Below are 14,149 nucleotides of genomic sequence, written 5' to 3' on the forward strand. Positions count from 1 at the left end.
GTGTGACGTTGGCCTCCCATATCATTGTAAACATTAAAATAACACTGCCATTTGTCTGTGCTGGTTTGTGGCGTAAAATGTTTTTCTGTTTTTAAGTTATTCTAAAATAAATCATCTTTCCTAATAGTGACGTCAAAACATCCCCAAACTTGTCCCATTTGTCTGTGCTACAGATTTGTTTTATTTAATTTATTAGGTCTTTTTAAAAAAAAATCTGCGATGAGGTGGCGACTTGTCCAGCATAGCTCGGTTGGTAGAGTGGCCGTGCCAGCAACTTGAGGGTTGCAGGTTCGATTCCCGCTTCCGCCATCCTAGTCACTGCCGTTGTGTCCTTGGGCAAGACACTTTACCCACCTGCTCCCAGTGCCACCCACACTGGTTTAAATGGAACTTAGATATTGGGTTTCACTATGTAAAGCGCTTTGAGTCACTTGAGAAAAGCGCTATATAAAAATATAATTCACTTCACTTCACTTCCGCCCGATTGTAGCTGAGATAGGCGCCAGCGCCCCCCGGGACCCCAAAAGGGAATAAGCGGTAGAAAATGGATGGATGGATGGAGGGAGGTCTTTTTTATGTTTTGGGCTGGTTATGAATAATAACATGTTAATAAATAACAAAATAAACAAAAAAATGTTGCAGCACAAACATAAGGGACAAGTTTGAGGATATTTTAACAAGGTGGATAAGGGTGGTTATAAATAATTAAGCATTAACATAAAAACTAATAGATACAAAGTACAAACTCATCAAGCTATTTATTCATAAAGCATCTATGTGTATGAGACACAGTATATTTGTGTATTCTCTACACCAGTGTTATTTATTCTCAGAGCCCACAGCTGGGCCTTGAGCGCCCCATAAAAGGCCGCCATAAAATCTCGGTTTCTTTGTCGTAGTCTATATGGGCCGCAGCTGTAATCTGTTGTAATACACTATTCCACCACTTGTGGCAGTAATGACAATATTAAACAATCAGAAGAAGTCTAGCGCTAAAGTCATAAAGATGTTACTTAAGCACAAAAAATATGATTAAAGTTGTAAAGCTGTATTTCCATTTGTGCTTATTTTCTGTTGACAGTTTATTTAAAGGCCTAATGAAACCCACTACTACCCACCACGCAGTCTGATAGTTTATATATCAATGAAGGAAATATTAATATTGCAACACATGCCAATACGGCCTTTTTAGTTTACTAAATTACAATTTTAAATTTCCCGGGAGTTTCTCCTTGAAAACGTTGTGTAAGGATGACGTGTACGCAAGACGTCACGGGTTTTAAGGAAATATGAGCGCTGCGCGCACACACAGCCAAAAGTCGTCTGCTTTAACGGCATAATTACACAGTATTTTGGACATGTGTGTTGCTAAATCTTTTGCAATTTGTTCAATTAATATTGGAGAAGTCAAAGTAGAAAGATGGAGTTGGGAAGCTTTAGCCTTTAGCCACACAAACACACGGTGATTCCTTGTTTAAAATTCCTGGAGGTGAAACTTTCCTATGGATCAGAGCGTGGTCAAGCCAACATGGATCCCTACCAAATGTCAACCAGCAGGTTTCGGTGAGAAAATAGTGGTTAAAAAGTAATTTCTTACCGGAGAAAACCTGAGCTTGTGCCGTCCATAGCACCCGTCGACTCCCCTGAGACACTGCGCGTCAAGACACCCGTGGAGACACCCTTCCGACTATCAGGTACTATTTAACTCACTAAAACACTAGCAATACAATAGAAAGATAAGGGATTTCCCAGAATTATCCTAGTAAATGTCTCTAAAAACATCGGAATCCGTCCCAATGCAATCGCGTTTTTTTTTTTTTTTTACTTTTTTTTTTTTAATCATTTTTTTTTCAAGTCCGTCGTTATCAATATCCTCAAACACGAATCTTTCATCTTTGCTCAAATTAGTGGACAAATTGTCGTTTTCTCGGTCCGAATAGCACTTTTTGTTGGAGGCTCCCATTAAAAATAATGTGAATATGTGAGGAGCCCCCACACGTGTGACGTCATCGTCTGCGACTTCCAGTAGAGGCAGGGCTTTTCTCTTAACACCGAAAGTTGCGAACTTTATCGTGGATGTTCTCTACTAAATCCTTTCAGCAAAAATATGGCAATATCGCAAAATGATCAAGTATAACACATAGAATGGACTTGCTATCCCCGTTTAATTAAGAAAATCCCATTTCAGTAGGCTTTTAAGAAACATAAATTATTATTTATTAATAATTAAGTTCATTCATCCATTTTTTTTACCGCATGTCCCCTTTTAGGACACAGAATAGTTTGTTTCATTTAGCACTGTGTAATTGAATGTAAATTTATTTTCCATCAGTTTTCATGAGTCCCTTCTTCTGCAGTGTTTGTCATTGTGTGAATGCTGCAAAGCAAAATTCATCTATTTATTACATTTCTTCTTCTCCAGATTTCGGCACGCTCCACCTTCCACATTTTTCACCCGATTCAAACTGTTCAGCCTATTCGGGAATTGCGGGCTTTCCCTTGACAAATTCCAAAAAATCCCAGATTTCCCAGAATTCCAGGTTTTTCCATTCAAAATTAATTGGCCATTTTTCAAACTTAAATAAATGATAAATGGGTTGTACTTGTATAGCGCTTTTCTACCTTCAAGGTACTCAAAGCGCTTTGACACTACCACATTTACCCATTCACACACACATTCACACACTGATGGAGGGAGCTGCCATGCAAGGCGCCAACCAGCACCCATCAGGAGCAAGGGTGAAGTGTCTTGCTCAGGACACAACGGACGTGACGAGGTTGGTTCTAGGTGGGATTTGAACCAGTGACACTCGGGTTGCGCACGGCCACTTTCCCACTGCGCCACGCCACATTTTTCAAAAGAGTCCAACCATTACCCCTTCAACACATTTTACCTTCCTGGGAATTTGAAATGCTTTTGTTCCAAATTCCCAAAAATTCCAGAATTTTCCAGCATTCCTGGTTTTCCAAAGCCCTATTTCCACCCTTTTTTCTAGCGACTATTCCTTCCACATTTTTCAACTGATTTCAACCATTTTACCGTCAAAAAATTCCTCTTAATCAAGACAAAAGACAACGTTGCTTTTTGAACTGGAAAAATTCCAGAAATTCCAGGAATTTCGTAATACTATTTCTCAAGTCAACATGTTACTAATTCAACATTTCTCGACCAATTTAAAACATTCCAACACCAACCATTTCAACCCATTCAAGTTTATTAACATTTTCAAAAAAAATGTTCCCGTTTTTTTACTACCGCTTATTCCCATTTGGGGTCACGGGGGGCGCTGGCGCCTATCTCAGCTACAATCGGGCGGAAGGCGGTGTACACCCTGGACAAGTCGCCCCCTCATCGCAGGGCCAACACAGATAGACAGACAACATTCACACTCACATTCACACACTAGGGCCAATTCAGTGTTGCCAATCAACCTATCCCCAGGTGCATGTCTTTGGAAGTGGGAGAAAGCCGGAGTACCCGGAGGGAACCCACACATTCACGGTAGAAAATGCAAACTCCACACAGATTGAACCCAGGACTGCAGGACCTTCGTATTGTGAGGCAGAATCACTAACCCCTCTCCCACCGTGAACGCCCCCGATTTTTTAAAATGTATTGTTAAATCAACATAAAAAACACAATATATACATTATATATCAATATAGATCAATACTGTCTGTAGGGATACAGTCCGTAAGCACACATGATTGTATTTCTTTATGAACCCCGGTCCGTGGGACAAATTTTCAAGCGTTGACCGGTCCGCAGCTACAAAAAGGTTGGGGACCACTGCTCTACTTCAACAATTCTAAAACATATTCCAAGATTTCAGTTCAACTTCATCATTGGAGCATTCACACACAATTCCTTAAGGAACAGCCTCATCCAGTTAGTATTTATTTTTGTAATCCGCCTGACCTAAGCCTTGATAATAATCTTTGTGATTAACACATGATTTCATAACAAGGTAAATAGGTTCAATATAATTATTAATGAGGCAGCACGGTGGAGGAGGGGTTAGTACGTCTGCCTCACAATATGAAGGTCCTGGGTTCAATCCCGGGCTTGGGATCTTTCTGTGTGGAGTTGGCATGTACTCCCCGTGACTGCGTGGGTTCCCTCCGGGTACTCCGGCTTCCTCCCGCTTCCAAAGACATGTACCTGGGGATAGGTTGATTGGCAACACTAAATTGGCCCTAGTGTGTGAATGTGAGTGTGAATGTTGTCTGTCTATCTGTGTTGGCCCTGTGATCAGGTGGTGACTTGTCCAGGGTGTACCCCACCTTCCGCCCGAATGTAGATGGGATAGGCACCAGCGCCCCCCGCGACCCCAAAAGGGAATAAGCGGTAGAAAATGGATGGATAATTATTAATTAGTCGCTGCTGTTGTGTCCTTGGGCAGGACACTTCACCCTTTGTGCCGCTCACACTGGTGAATGAATGATGAATGAATGATTGGTGGTGGTCGGAGGGGCCGTAGGCGCAAACTGGCAGCCACGCTTCCGTCAGTCTACCCCAGGGCAGCTGTGGCTACAGATGTAGCTTAGCACCACCAGGTGTGAATGAATGATGGGTTCTCACTTCTCTGTGAGCGCTTTGAGTATATAACAATAGAAAAGCGCGATATAAATCTAATCCATTATTATTATTATTAATGAACAAGATTAAGATCAAGAGTAAGATTACTAATTCAGTGTCAATATTTGAGTGGGGCCTTGGACCCTCTGTAGTGGGGCCCCCGTGGTCTACAAAATTAGGGTAAAAAACATCGATGCTTGTGAATAGAGCACTTTAAATGAAACAGAAAGTGTTCAAAAACGGATCTTGGTCGATGACCTTTTAGCAAAAAATAAAATAAAACGATCTTTTCCTGCTTCTAAAAATGGCGCTTCTAAAAATGGTCCGTTTGGTCTCTCTTATCATTTTGATCTCTTAACTTTCATAGACTTCAACCACTTCAGACGACAACTCGAACGTCTCTCTCGACAATGTGATTCAAACAGGATGTGGTGTTCTTCATGGCTTCTTCTTTCCAGTCTAGTTCAGGTTTTTTAAAAGCGCGTAGTAAGTCGTGATTGGGTGGGAGAAGGGTGTGTAAACATGTGGCGGTGAGCGGAGGGCGTGGGCGCTCACCTTGACCCGGCGCTGTTTCGCCGCCACTCGCTGCGTCACGTGGGCTTCCTGTCTGAGGCCGCGACAGAAGCTTGCGGTTGAAGATGGAAAATGTCAGCGGGCACCTGAAAGAACAGGCCAAAGAATGAGTAAAAGAAAGAGAGAGAGAGAGAGAGGACTGAATGAGAGCGTGTGACACAAAAGGGGGACAGCAGGAAACCAAAGAAGGGGACTTCTTCGACAGTCCAGCAGAAGGGCTGACAATGCGTCTCTTCATCGGGACTAACTGCTGTCTTCTATAAGCCAACAAAGTCAGGTACACTATCACATTTTATATTCACCTTTTATTGCTCCTACCATTTTTTTTTCTGTGTCAATGCAAGTCGCTACTATTGCTCATCAACCCGGGAAAATGATTGTAAAAACTGCCGCATCATTAACTTATACTTGTAATGACTCAGTCGAATTTTATCATTCTTTCTGACGGTTTAACAGCAGATGGACATGTGAACACTGGGGTTTCCAAACTAAAACATTTTTTATTTAAATGTATACATCCATATATGTGTGTATATATATGTTAGGTCAGGAAAAACACAGAGGCTATTTCATCCCTACAAGATTGTTTCACAGGTTTCCCTGCACCTCAGGGGATTTTATTTGATCCAATTTTATTTGATAAAATCCCCTGAAGAGCAGGGAAAACTGCAGCAACAATGGCTCATTTGAGTAACGGGAAAGAGTAACAGGAATAAGTTTCCAAGCATAGAATTGGCAAATAGCCGCAAGTACAAAGTACTGTTGAACATTCCAAATTAAAGGGTAAATGCACTTTTTTGGAATTTTGCCTTTCATTTACAATCTTTATGTAAGACAAAAACACATTAACCATCCATCCATCCATCCATCATCTTCCGCTTATCCGAGGTCGGGTCCAGACTTCCCTATCTCCAGCCACTTCGTCTAGCTCTTCCCGGGGGATCCCGAGGCGTTCCCAGGCCAGCCGGGAGACATAGTCTTCCCAACGTGTCCTGGGTCTTCCCCGTGGCCTCCTACCAGCTGGACGTGCCCTAAACACATCCCTAGGGAGGCGTTCGGGTGGCATCCTGACCAGATGCCCGAACCACTTCATCTGGCTCCTCTCGATGTGGAGGAGCAGCGGCTTTACGTTGAGCTCCTCCCGGATGGCAGAGCTTCTCACCCTATCTCTAAGGGAGAGCCCCGCCACCCGGCGGGGGAAACTCATTTCGGCCGCTTGTACCCGTGATCTTATCCTTTCGGTCATGACCCAAAGCTCATGACCATAGGTGAGGATGGGAACGTAGATCGACCGGTAAATTGAGAGCTTTGCCTTCCGGCTCAGCTCCTTCTTCACCACAACGGATCGATACAACGTCCGCATTACTGAAGACGCCGCACCGATCCGCCTGTCGATCTCACGATCCACTCTTCCCCCACTCGTGAACAAGACTCCTAGGTACTTGAACTCCTCCACTTGGGGCAGGGTCTCCTCCCCAACCCGGAGATGGCACTCCACCCTTTTCCGGGCGAGAACCATGGACTCGGACTTGGAAGTGCTGATTCTCATTCCGGTCGGTTCACACTCGGCTGCGAACCGATCCAGTGAGAGCTGAAGATCCCGGCCAAATGAAGCCATCAGGACTACATCATCTGCAAAAAGCAGAGACCTAATCCCGTGGCCACCAAACCGGAACCCCTCAACGCCTTGGCTGCGCCTAGAAATTATGTCCATAAAAGTTATGAACAGAATTGGTGACAAAGGACAGCCTTGGCGGAGTCCAACCCTCACTGGAAACGTGTCCGACTTACTGCCAGCAATGCGGACCAAGCTCTGACACTGATCATACAGGGAGCGGACTGCCACAATAAAACAGTCCGATACCCCATACTCTCTGAGCACTCCCCACAGGACTTCCCGAGGGACACGGTCGAATGCCTTCTCCAAGTCCACAAAGCACATGTAGACTGGTTGGACAAACTCCCATGCACCCTCAAGAACCCTGCCGAGAGTATAGAGCTGGTCCACAGTTCCACGACCAGGACGAAAACCACACTGTTCCTCCTGAATCCGAGGTTTGACTATCCGGCGAAGCCTCCTCTCCAGTACACCTGAATAAACCTTACCGGGAAGGCTGAGGAGTGTGATCCCACGATAGTTGGAACACACCCTCCGGTCCCCCTTCTTAAAGAGAGGGACCACCACCCCGGTCTGCCAATCCAGAGGTACCGCCCCCGATGCCCACGCGATGCCGCAGAGTCTTGTCAACCAAGACAGCCCCACAGCATCCAGAGCCTTAAGGAACTCCGGGCGGATCTCATCCACCCCCGGGGCCTTGCCGCCGAGGAGCTTTTTAACTACCTCAGCGACCTCAGCCCCAGAAATAGGAGAGTCCACTACAGATTGCCCAGGCACCGCTTCCTCAAAGAAAGACGTGTTGGTGGGATTGAGGAGGTCTTCGAAGTATTCCCTCCACCGATCCACAACATCCGCAGTCGAAGTCAGCAGAACACCATCCGCACCATACACGGTGTTGATAGTGCACTGCTTCCCCTTCCTGAGGCGGCGTATGGTGGTCCAGAATCGCTTCGAAGCCGTCCGGAAGTCGTTTTCCATGGCTTCCCCGAACTCTTCCCATGTCCGAGTTTTTGCCTCCGCGACCGCTAAAGCTGCACACCGCTTGGCCCGTCGGTACCCGTCCACTGCCTCCGGAGTCCTATGAGCCAAAAGAACCCTATAGGACTCCTTCTTGAGCTTGACGGCATCCCTCACTGCTGGTGTCCACCAACGGGTTCTGGGATTACCGCCACGACAGGCACCAACAACCTTGCGGCCACAGCTCCAATCAGCCGCCTCGACAATAGAGGTTCGGAACATGGTCCACTCGGACTCAATGTCCCTCACCTCCCTCGTGACATGTTCAAAGTTCTCCCGGAGGTGTGAATTGAAACTCTCTCTGACAGGAGACTCTGCCAGACGTTCCCAGCAGACCCTCACAATGCGCTTGGGCCTGCCAGGTCTGTCCGGCATCCTCCCCCACCATCGCAGCCAACTCACCACCAGGTGGTGATCGGTAGAAAGCTCCGCCCCTCTCTTCACCCGAGTGTCCAAAACATAAGGCCGCAAATCCGATGACACAACTACAAAGTCGATCATGGAACTGCGGCCTAGGGTGTCCTGGTGCCAAGTGCACATATGGACACCCTTATGTTTGAACATGGTGTTTGTTATGGACAATCCGTGACGAGCACAAAAGTCCAATAACAAAACACCACTCGGGTTTAGATCCGGGCGACCATTCTTCCCAATCACGCCTCTCCAGGTTTCACTGTCGTTGCCAACATGAGCGTTGAAGTCTCCCAGTAGGACAAGGGAATCACCCGGAGGAGCACTTTCCAGTACTCCCTCGAGTGTACCCAAAAAGGGTGGGTATTCTGAACTGCTGTTTGGTGCGTAAGCACAAACAACAGTCAGGACCCGTCCCCCCACCCGAAGGCGAAGGGAAGCTACCCTCTCGTCCACTGGGTTGAACTCAAACGTGCAGGCTTTGAGCCGGGGGGCAACGAGAATTGCCACCCCAGCCCGTCGCCTCTCACTGCCGGCAACGCCAGAGTGGAAGAGGGTCCAGTCCCTCTCGAGAGAACTGGTTCCAGAGCCCTTGCTGTGCGTCGAGGTGAGTCCGACTATATCCAGCCGGAACATCTTTACCTCGCGCACTAGCTCAGGCTCCTTCCCCCCCAGTGAGGTGACGTTCCACATCCCAAGAGCTAGCTTCTGTAGCCGAGGATCGGACCGCCAAGTGCCCTGCCTTCGGCTGCCGCCCAGCTCACAATGCACCCGACCTCTATGGCCCCTCCTATGAGTGGTGAGCCCATTGGAGGGATGACCCACGTTGCCTCTTCGGGCTGTGCCCGGCCGGGCCCCATGGGGACAGGCCCGACCACCAGGCACTCGCCATCGTGCCCCAACTCCGGGCCTGGCTCCAGAGCGGGGCCCCGGTGACCCACGTTCGGGCGAGGGAAATCTGGGTTCATTTTGTTGTAATTCCATAGAAGTCTTTGAGCTGCTCTTTGTCTGATCAATCACCTAGGACCTGTTTGTCTTGGGAGACCCTACCAGGGGGCATGAAATCCCCCAGACAACATAGCTCCTAGGATCATTGGGACACGCAAACTCCTCTACCACGGTAAGGTAGCAGCTCAGAGAGCTTTTTAATTCATGAAATATGGCAAGTATGAGGTGGCTAACTGCTGCAAGTGGGTGTACATAAAGCAAAACATCTAAAAACCCCCAACAACACTCCATTTACATCTCGTAACCTGCACATTAACCAAGTATTGTATTGTATGACATAATGAGCCGGTGAGTTGTTGCATTAATCTGTGTTGTTAAAAGTTCATTCTAGATTTTTAAATCGTGTCTCTTACTTGTTGTTGCCATAAGTCGAGAACTTGGTCAACTTTGACATTCAACTTATACCCGAAGATGGCAAGAAAGACACGAAAAGATGTTTGTTTGTGCCTACTTATTGAGGATTATGATGAATTTTTCATCTTATCTTATCAGTCGGCATCCCGGTGACAGATGACATTGTACAGTAAGTAATTGTTTTATTATGTTCGTATATCTTGTTTAGCACTTAGCATTACTGATACATGATGATGAATCGGTAGTGCTGTGAATCTTTGCGTGTCCCACGATTCGATTCAATATCGATTCTTGGGGTCACGATACGATAATATATCGATTTTTTTCAATTCGATTCGATTCTCGATTCAAAAACGATATTTTTCCGATTCAAAACGATTCTGTATTCATTCAATACATAGGATTTCAGCAGGATCTACCCCAGTCTGCTGACATGCAAGCAGAGTAGTAGATTTTAAAAACAAAAAAAGCTTTTATAATTGTAAAGGACAATGTTTTATCAACTGATTGCAATAATGTAAATTTGTTTTAACTATTAAACAAACCAGAAATATGACTTATTTTATCTTTGTGAAAATATTGGACACAGTGTGTTGTCAAGCTTATGAGATGTGATGCAAGTGTAAGCCACTGTGACACTATTGTTCTTTTTTTTAAATTTTTATAAATGTCTAATGATAATGTCAATGAGGGATTTTTAATCATTGCTATGCTGAAATTAGAACTAATATTGATACTGTTGTTGATAATATTCATTTTTGTTTCACTACTTTTGGTTTGTTCTGTGTCGTGTTTGTGTCTCCTCAATTGCTCTGTTTATTGCAGTTCTGAGTGTTGCTGGGTCAGGTTTGGTTTTGGAATTGGACTTCATTGTTATGGTATTGCTGTGTAGTGGTTTGTTGGATTAATAAAAAAAATAAAATATTTAAAAAAAATAAATAAATAAAAAAATCGATTTTTAAAAAATGAGAATCGTTTCTGAATCGCACAACGTATTCGAATCGATTTTTTCCCACACCCCTACCGGTTTAGCACACAACTTCTAAAATTTGTAAATACTCTTTCGTTATATTCAGGCACTAAAATATAAGGTTCTGGATCATCATTTGTCCCATGATGTCTCTCATGAAGTCTGCCATGTTTAGTAGTGCTGATGTTGTTGAAGGGAACAGCGAACGTTGTGATATGTCAGTAAAATTAATACATGCTTAAAATCAGCAACATACGAAAATGTTACACATATGTAAACAGCGTGTATAGTATTCAAACGCTGATGGAGGTTATTTTTTTATATGCGCAATAGTGCAAAAATAGCTACCTCCATTTTTAGCTTGTGGTTTTTTACAAGTTAGAGTCCATTAAAAAAAGATGAAGAAAACCATATGTGTTCCTATCTTACACAAAAATTGGGAAACTCCAAAATGAAGGGCAGTTAAACCTTTAACGTGTTAGTATAACAGGACCGAGAAAAGTGTGAATTTTAACTCAATAGCTTCTGTTTGTTGTTCAAAGAAAATTAAGTATAGTTGTGATAAGTAACACACATATGTATGAGAAATATACTATTTTAATTCTTAGAGTGAAGTGTTAATAGTTATATTTATCTGTGAATCATGATCAATGTGCAGGACACTGATTGATAAAAAAATGTATTTTGCAGGTAATTTTACTGTGACTTTACACATTTTATTTCCAGGGGACGCAATAGCTACGATTTGGTGAAATGTAGCAGTTCTGGCTTTCCATAACAGCATTAACATGCAATCACTAAAGTTACTAAAATGATTCATTTGTTAGTGTTTATGCAGATTCATTGGCTACATGGTAAACGATTTTGAAATAACGGTCCATTATGTAATAATGTGAAAAATAACAGAGTTATGTAAGAACGCCACATTTTGCAATAATGCAGTGGTTCTCAAACTTTTTTCAGTGATGTACCCCCCGTGAACATTTTTTTAATTCAAGTATCCCCTAATCAGAGCAAAGCATTTTTGGTTGAAAAAAAGAGATAAAGAAGTAAAATACAGCACTATGTCATCAGTTTCTGACTTATTAAATTGAATAACAGTGCAAAATATTGCAAATTTTTAGTGGTCTTTCTTGAACTATTTGGAAAAAAAGATATACAAATAACTAAAAACTTGCTGAAAAATAAACAAGTGATTCAATTATAAATAAAGATTTCTACACATAGAAGTAATCATCAACTTAAAGTGACCTCTTTGGGGATTGTAACAGAGATCCATCTGGATTCATGAACTTAATTCTAAACATTTCTTCACAAAAAAATAAATCTTTAACATCAATATTTATGGAACATGTCCACAAAAAATCTAGCTGTCAACACTGAATATTGCATTGTTGCATTTCTTTTGCCAGTTTATGAACTTACATTTGTATTTTGTTGAAGTATTATTCAATAAATATATTTATAAAGGATTTTTGAATTGTTACCATTTTTAGAATATTTTTAAAAAATCTCACGTACCCCTTGGCATACCTTCAAATACCCCCAGGGGTACGCCTACCCCCATTTGAGAAACAATTCAATAATGTAGAGCATTTTGTCATGATTGTTGACCCGTTTAGTAATAACTTGTTTAACATTACAAAATGTATTTAAAAATTGTATTACAAAATGCAGTAGATTATTACATTATGTGCCGTTATTACATAATGCGTTTTTCCAAACCTTTACTTATATACTGTTTGTTGTCTATATTTATTAGGGCTGTCAAAGTTAACACTTATTCTCTTTAATGAGACTTTTTTTTTAAGGGGGGTTCAAAATGTATCCACTTTCCTTCATTTAAGCAGGTAAAATCTCTTTTATAAGAGTGGCCAAGAGGGCAGCTAAACAGGTTTCATAATACATATAACAACAACAAAAACAACAGCAGTCGCAAACTATAGTTAAACAACAACAACAACAACCAGGAATGTATGCAGAGTACCAGTATTTTTAGGCACCGGTTCCTAATTAAAGTTAAAGTTAAAGTTCCAACGATTGTCCCACACACACTAAGTGTGGTGAAATGTGTCATCTGCATTTGACCCATCCCCATGTTCACCCCCTGGGATGTAAGGGGAGCAGTGAGCAGTATCGTGCGCCACGCTCAGGAATCATTTGGTGATTTATTCGGTCGGTCCATGAGGACCGTGAAGATTCGGGACTAACAAAATCGCTATTGATATTTTTTGTTCCAGCTGACACGCTATCACATTCAGTTAAGGTGCCACTGCCACACAGTAAAATCAGCTTTGAATAATGACAAACATCACACAAAAGTTTGTAACAGCAATATTTCCTCCTCAAAAGTTCCTCAAAGTCTGTGTCAGTTTGAAGTAAACGCACCTTACTCACGACGAGTCACAGCCGTGTTTTATCAACAGTCCTACCAGCTATCCGTTAATCCACAGGCCAATATTAATCCACTAAAAAAGTGAACAATTTAAGTAATTTTATAATCCATCCTGACAGGTCTAACATCACTCCATTGTGCTGCGCTTTTGTGTCAAAAATCACATTTTGCTTAAACGTGATTCAGTTCGTTTTGTCTCTTGACTACAAACTGGATGATCGAGCATTACACTTGTTCACAAAGTCTTTTTATTTATATAATACAAACTACACACTCGTGTTGTCCCGTTACCAATATTTTGGTACCGGTACCAAAATTATTTCGATGCATTTCAGTACTTTTCTAAATAAATGGGACCACAAAATATTGCATTATTGGCCTGAACAAAAAATCTTAGGGTACATTAAACATATGTTTCTCATTGCAAGTTTGTCCTTAAAAAAACAGTGAACATACAAGACAACTTGTCTTTTATTAGTAAGTAAGCAAACAAACGCTCCTAATTTAGCTGCTGACATATGCAGTAACATATTGTGTCATTTATAATTCTGTTTTGTTCTCAAAATTATTAAGGACATGTGGTAGACAATGAATTATTAATCTTCTTGTTTATTTACGGGTAATATCTGCTTACTTTCTCTTTTAACATGTTCTATCTACACTTCTGTTAAAATGTTATAATCACTTATTCTTCTGTTGTTTGGATGCTTTACATTAGTTTTGGATGATACCACAAATTTGGGTATCAATCCGATACTTAGTCGTTACAGAATCATAAATTGGTCAAATTCAAAGTCCTCATATGTCCAGGGACTAATATCCTGAGTTTATAAACATAATATAAATAAAAACAAAATAAGATGTTATGATATCGACATAATCGACTAGATAAGCTCCTGTACTTGGTATCATTACAGTGGATGTTACAGGGGTAGATCCACCAGGGGCCTTTGTTTTGAGGCCAGTGAGCTACGGTGTGTAAAGAAGCATGTTTAGCTATTCCTCGTCCTGCAGGGATGATACTTGTAAGAAATTTACTTTATTTGTCCCCATGGAGGCGAGAATTAGTTATCTAGAATTAACTAAATCACTGCAGACTGAGGATGGACTTTAGCCGCTAGCCATGTCTTTAAGCACCTCTTCCTGAGGGTGTTTCAGTGTTATAATTTCACCTTTTTCTTTATTATTTAGGCAAAAATGCGTCCGTTCTCCCTTTTCTGTCAA

The 14,149-nt window shown here is 42.4% G+C and overlaps 1 protein-coding gene across 1 annotated transcript in view; it reads left to right on the forward strand.

The window, feature by feature from the left end:
• The first annotated feature begins 5,006 nt into the window (after positions 1–5,006).
• il2rb (interleukin 2 receptor, beta) overlaps positions 5,007–14,149 on the forward strand; it is a 28,781-nt gene continuing 19,638 nt past the window's right edge. Inside the window, exon 1 of the mRNA XM_061885374.1 lies at positions 5,007–5,429. The gene's annotated coding sequence lies outside the window, so the exon portion shown is untranslated. The remainder of the gene's footprint in view (positions 5,430–14,149) is intronic.

This window comes from Nerophis ophidion, linkage group LG23 (assembly GCF_033978795.1).
Source record: "Nerophis ophidion isolate RoL-2023_Sa linkage group LG23, RoL_Noph_v1.0, whole genome shotgun sequence".
In the NCBI taxonomy this organism is placed as follows: Eukaryota; Metazoa; Chordata; class Actinopteri; order Syngnathiformes; family Syngnathidae; genus Nerophis; species Nerophis ophidion.